The sequence below is a fragment of the Chrysochloris asiatica genome, unplaced genomic scaffold (genome assembly GCF_000296735.1).
Source record: "Chrysochloris asiatica unplaced genomic scaffold, ChrAsi1.0 scaffold00037, whole genome shotgun sequence".
NCBI classification, from domain to species: domain Eukaryota; kingdom Metazoa; phylum Chordata; class Mammalia; order Afrosoricida; family Chrysochloridae; genus Chrysochloris; species Chrysochloris asiatica.
In genome coordinates, this window is record NW_006408555.1 from 340,717 (window position 1) to 347,445 (window position 6,729).

Here is a 6,729-nt window from a genome sequence, read left to right on the forward strand (position 1 = left end):
CAATACATCTTGATTGCATGTTTGATCAATTTCAGATTGAAGAAGTTGGTAGAATTCTTCTATTTCATCCTCACTGGCTTTAGTGGTTGGTGCGTAAATTTGAATCATAGTGGTATTAACTGGGCTTCCCTGTAGGTGCATGGATATTATCCTTTCACAGACAGCGTTTACCTCATGACTGATCTGGATATGTTCTTTTTGACGATGAATGCAACACCATTCCTCTTCAATTTGTCATTCCCGGCATAGTAAACCATGTGATTGTCAGATTCAAAATGGCCGATACCAGTCCATTTCAGCTCACTAATGCCTAAGATATCGATGTTGATGCGTTTCATTTCACTTTTGACAACTTCCAATTTTCCCAGTTTCATACTTTGTACATTCCATGTTCCAACTTTCAATGGCTGTTTACAGCTGTTTCTCTTCATTTTGAGTTGTGCCCCATCAGCAAATGAAGGTACCATGGGCTTTACTCCTACAGGCTTTACTCCATTCGCGTCATCATGGTCAACTCTACTTAAAGGAGGCAGCTCTTCCCCAGTCGCATTTTGAGTGCCTTCCAACCTGAGGGGCTCATTTTCCAGCACTCTATCTGACAGTGTTTCTCTGCTGTTCATAAGGTTTTCAGTGACTAAATTATTCATAAGTAGTTTGTCATTCCTTCTTCCTAGTCTGTCTTCATCTGGTAGCTCATCTGAAACTTGTCCACCATGGGTGACCCTGCTGGTATTTAAAATACCAGTGGCATAGCTTTCAGAATCATAGCAACTCACAAGCAACCACAGTATGGAAAAACTGACAGACAAGTGGTGGAATGGAATACTATTCACCCATAAAAAGGAATAATGTTTCTGACACACACTACAGAGGTATAAGCATAAAAAATTATTTCCTGAGGACCACAAACATAGGACATCCCATGTGAAGGTTAAGGTGAGTGTCTTTTCTTTTGTTGTTGTTGTTAGATGCCATCGAGTCAGTACCAACCCATAGCGACTCTATGCACAACAGAATGAAACACTGTCCGATCCTGGACCAACTTCACTACTATTGCCATGCATGAGTCCATCGATGCTGTCACAAGGCCAATCCATCTTGTTGAGGGTCTTCCTTTTTTTCTCTGACCCTCCACCTTACCAACCATGATATCCTTCTCCAGTGACTGGGTACCTCCTGACAATACGTCTGAAATATGAGAGGTGAAGTTTGGCCATCTTGGCCTCCAAGGAGCACTCTGGCTGCACGTCTTCCAGAATGGATCTATTGGTTCTTTTGGCAGCCCATGGCACTTTCAATATTCTCCTCCAACACCATAACTCAAAGACATCAATTCTTGTATGGTCTTCCTTATTCACTGTCCAGCTTTTGCATGCATATGAGGTTATTGAAGATACCATGGTTTAGGTCAGGCGCACCTTAGTCCTCAAGTTGACATCTTTGCTCTTCAACACTTTAAAAAGGTCTTGTGCAGCACATTTGCCTAATGTAATACATAGTTTGATTTCTTGACTGCTGCTTCCATGAGTGTTGATAGTTGATCCAAGAAGAATGAAGTCCTTGACAACTTCAATCTTTTCTCCATTGGCTTTTCTTTTAGCACTGATGAAAATATTCTAAATTTACCTCATTATATGAGTATTGTATTTGTGAATTCACCTACTTACTAAAATTTATTTGGCCAAAAAAAAGGCTCCAATAACACAAAGAGTGCCATTTGAGATGCTTCAACAAACAGATACAATACTGGAAGCATTCACTCATCTAAGCCAAGCAATTTGAAAGATAGCTACTTGGTCAACCAAGTGAAAGGGATTCATATTAGTAACCATTCCAAAGAAAGGTGATCCAACAGAATGCAGAAATGACCAAGCACCATTATTAGGATCACATGCAAGTAAAATTTTGCTGAAGATAATTCAAAAGTTATTACAGCTGGTGGACTCCTCGTATGGCGCAGTAGGATAAACACTGGACTGAAAACCACAAGGCCGGCAATTCAAGCCTATCATTTGCTCTTCAGAAACCCTACGAGTCGGAACCAATTCGAAGGCACTTAATAACACCTACAACATCAACTGCTAACTGGCAGAAATTCAAGACACTTCCAGAAGAGGACTGTAGCGAGGGTATCATTGCTGATGTCAGATGGATCTTGGCTAAAAATGGAAAAACCAGAAAGATGTTTTCTGTGTTTTGTTGACTAGCAGACTGTGGATAACATTGCAAAGAATAGGAATTCCAGAACATTTAACTGTGCTCACGAGGAATCTTTACATAGAACAAGAGGCAATCATTCAAACAAAATAAAGGGATATTGAATGGTTTAAATTCAGGAAAGGTGTGCATAAGGGTTGTTTCCTTTCATGATAATTATTCGATGTATATGCTGGGAAAATAATCACAGATGCTAAACTATAAAGATGAGCACAGCAACAGAATGGGAGTAAGACTCATTAACAACTTGCAATATATAGCTGACACACCTGGCTTGTTGAAAGTGAAGACAACTTGAAGCACTTATTGATGAAAATAAAAAAAATACAGCCTTCTATTTGGATGGCACCTCATCATATAGAAAACAAAAAATCCTCACAAGTGGAAAAATAGGCAACATCGTGATAAACAGGAAAAATACGGACATTAAGAAAGATTTCATTTTACTTGTATCTACAATCAGTGCCCATGGTGAAGAAATCAAACTATGTATGAAAAAGCTGGACAATGAAGAATTAGGAAGATGGAAGGAGAACTGGTACCTTTGGATTGTGTCGTTGGTGAACAATATTGAATCTACCATGGACTATCAGAAGAACAAACAAATCTTCCAGAATGTTCCTTAGAAGTGAAGATGGTAAGGCTTCATCTTACATACTTTGGACATGTTATCATGGAAAAGGACATATTCATCTTACATACTTTGGACATGTTATCATGGAAAAGGACATAAAGTGGGTAATGATTGTAAAATCGAAAGACTCTCACGGAGGTGGATTTACATGGTAGCTGCAGCAGTGAGCTGTAGCAACTGTTAGAATGGTGCAAAACTGGGCAGCGTTTCCTTCAGCGTGTGCATCTTGGTTCTCATGGGGTTGCCTCACCTAAGCAGCTAAGCACAACAAATCTTAGGACAGCTTGTGTGGTATCATGTTTTGTTTTTGAAACTTTGTGGATTGAGTGAAGGTTTACAGAACAGCTCATCAGTTTTACATCCAACAAACCACACACTTTGTTTCATCTCAACAACTACAATCCCCTCCAAGCAATAACAGTCATCCCACTTCCTCCCTGCACTTCTTACTGCCTTCCTTCCCAACCCTCCTGAATTTTGTCCTCAGGTAAATGTTGTCCTTCTGATCTTTTTTTTTTTTTTTTTTTTGGCTTTAACAAACAGAAATGTATTCTCTCACAGGTTAGAAGGGGAAGACTCTCTCTCTCTCTGTTGGCTCACAATTTCTGAGAAAGGTCCTGGTCTCCTTTCAGCAACTGTAGACCCATGGTTCTTTGGAGATGTCCCTGTGTCTCGGTATTAATCTTCCCCTGGATCTAGGAGCTTCCCACTTCGGGGACCCCAGTTCCAAAGGATGAGCTCTACTGGTAGCTCTACTTTCTTGGTGGCAGTAACTCCCTCTGCTCACTGCTCATTTCTCTTAATCATTATCTCTTTTTTTAAATTACTATTTATTTCCCCTTTTACTCATTCAAACCATGCCTCAATCCCTGTATCCCAGAGCTCTGTTGTTCCAAGGTTGTGCATACATCATTCTTTACCTCTGTCCCATTTCTCCCATGTGAACCTGCCTAACTGTTCTCCCATCTGCTTTGTTCTTCCATTCCCCACCCTTTTGATCTTGAATGGTTGATCATTCCATGGTGAACATATATTACAAATGTTGTTGCCCCCACCTACATGGCACTGGGGGTTCTGGTGTGGTGCTTGTAGGGTAATGCAATGGACCAAAAGGTCATTTTGAATTGCAAGGTCAGCAGTTCAAACCCACTGGTCGCTCCTCAGTAAACCTATACAGGATCACTGTGAGTCACTTAACATCATCATCTACCGCTTGGCTGGAAAATCAGGCAAGGAGGATGAGACCTGAACGGTGGCTGAGGGCCACGGTCTTGAGTTCCTCCTTTCTGACCAGTAAGTGAAGCCTTTGTAAACATTCCTGAGTTTTGTTCCACATTTTCTCCCACTCTATCCAGGACCTTCTAATGTCATCTCTTTCAGAGCTTGTGGCAGTGGTAGCCGGGAGCCATCTAGTTTTTCTGGTCTCAGAATTGTGGAGACTGATGTCCCCGGGTTCCATTAGTTCATTGGACTAGTTGATTCCAAGCATCTTCCATTCTCACCCCTCTTCTCTCCTGCACAATCGTCTCTGCACCTTAGATGGCCACCCATAAGTTCTACTCACCAAAGTAGGATGTAGCTGTGCAGTGGTGTTTTGTGTGTGTGATTTGAGGCCTATCAGTGGTGAATCTGTGGGTTGATCTTTATTAAGTAAAATCCCAAACCACTGCTCTCTGGTTGATTCTGACTCATTGTTATCCTGTACGGCAGAGGAAGCTGCCCCAAAGCGTTTCCGCACGTGAACCTGGGCGTAGATGGCCATGTCTTCCTCCCAGGGAGCAGCTGGTGAGTTCAAGCCACTGACCTTTCAGTCAAGCATTTCAGCCATTGCACCACTAGGGTCCCTTCCAAGACCCATGTTGTTGTTAAGTAACATCGAGTCGGTTCTGACTCATAGTGACTGTGTGTAGGGTTTTTGAGGAGTAGCTGGTGGGTTTGAACCGTCAACCTTGTGGTGCTTATCCACACAGGATTCCCTGAGACCCATTGTTGCTGGTGCCACTGCTGTGTACCATCAAGTTGATTCCAACTCACACTGATCCTGTATGGGATTTCCAAGGCTGTGAATCTTTACAGAAGCAGAAAGCCTTATCATGAATCAACGAAATGGGCCAGACCAAGCATTTGAAAACAGTTAGACTCAGCTCCACTAGATGGTATCTGACTGCACCATAGATGAACAGCTGTCAGAAGGCTTCGCTTTCAAATGTGCACATATGTGCTTGCACATGTGTGTCACCTTCAAGCGATAGCCCAGTCCACCTAGGAGGAGCTACGGGTAACTGGGTGGAGGATGGACACTGGCCAGTGACACATTGGACCCCTCAGATTTCAGCCAATGCCAGAGCATCACAGACATGACTCACTGAACTCTCACATAAGCCAGTGGGAGATGGGGAGGTTCTAGAGAAGAGTGACCCAGGGCCCACATCGGGACCTTCACACCCTGACCACTTCACGTTTTCTGAAGGCAACCTCAATGGCCCCTCCGTGAATCAAGGCTGTGCAGGGGTCATGGCTTAGGCACCTGAGACTTCCCCATTCAGGACAGATGGACGGTGCAGAGGGCTTGAAGGCTGAGACCCTGAAGAAATCGAGGACACAGCCCATTCCCACCACCTTCCTGGCTAGAGTCTGCTCCTGTGTCTCCCTCCGTGTACTATGTTCAGACGCTAAGCCTGGCTGCCCTTCACAGGCCCATCTGTTGAGAACAAGCAGCGTGGCAGGCTGGGAACAAAGAGGCCCTGTTCTCCTCAGAGATGCTGCGTCTCCACATGTGTTAGAATTTAGATGACACTGTTCAGTGAGTGGGAAGAAAGGGTACTCTGGCTGGGCACCTGGGACACGTGGTCACCTCCAGGATGGGCCTATTATGGAGGGCTGTGCAGGGGTACCACGTGAGGCTGCTGAGGGCTCTGGTCCTGGGCAGTGCCAGCAAAATCACATTCCTTCTGTCTTAATTAGTCAAAGAACTTCTTACTCTGGTCTTCTTGGCTCCCTCCAAGCGGCTGCGAGCTGCTGAGTATACATGTTCTAGGCTCAAGGCCAGTGGTGGGTACCTGCTGTCTATACACAGCACCTTCGGTTTCTGCCTGGTGCTGGTACCTGTGGTGTGGAAGAGCTGTGCATCCAAGGCTAGCCATGGGTGCCACGTAGTGAGGGAGGTTATGAGAGTCTGGTTCAGTGCCTGACAGGACATGGAAGCCAGGCTGCACTCCCAGCTGAGTCCGTAGACCCTAACGAGGCACTGCCGGGTCTCAGGTGAGGAGCCACAGGGGCTTCTGACAGTGGGCCCAGAAGCTAAAGTGGGGAGGAAAGTAAGGCAGGGCAACAGGTCAGGGTCTGCTTCCACCCCAGTGACCCTCTAGGCCTAGGTTCCATTTACAGGGGAGACATGAAACCTTCTGGTGGGTCACGGTCACCTTTACCCTGCAGCAGGAAAACACAAGGAGGCAACTAGCAGCCCCGAGCATGGCTGCTCATTCTCAAGGCAGTCAAGGGACCCAAACCTCTGACACACACATGCGTGTTCACATACACAAACATACCACCCACATATGTGCACGCACACATACATATTGACACACATATGCACATTGCACACCACCACCGTGTACTCACGTGTACACATATACACATGTACACACACATAATTGCTAAGGCCTGCTGGCTCAGGTTTTGAGACCCAGGAACCCGAATGGGTGTCAGGCCTAGTTCATGGCGTCACTGCCCCTTAGCTTAATTTATCTGAGCTGCACCCCTTCTAAGAAATGTGGCTCACGTGTGGAGCTGTTGTGAGCAGGCTTGGTGAGTATCAGAATGAGAGAAATACTCCACATGAGCTCAGCGTGTGTGCTGTGTGAGTATTCGGCCATGGG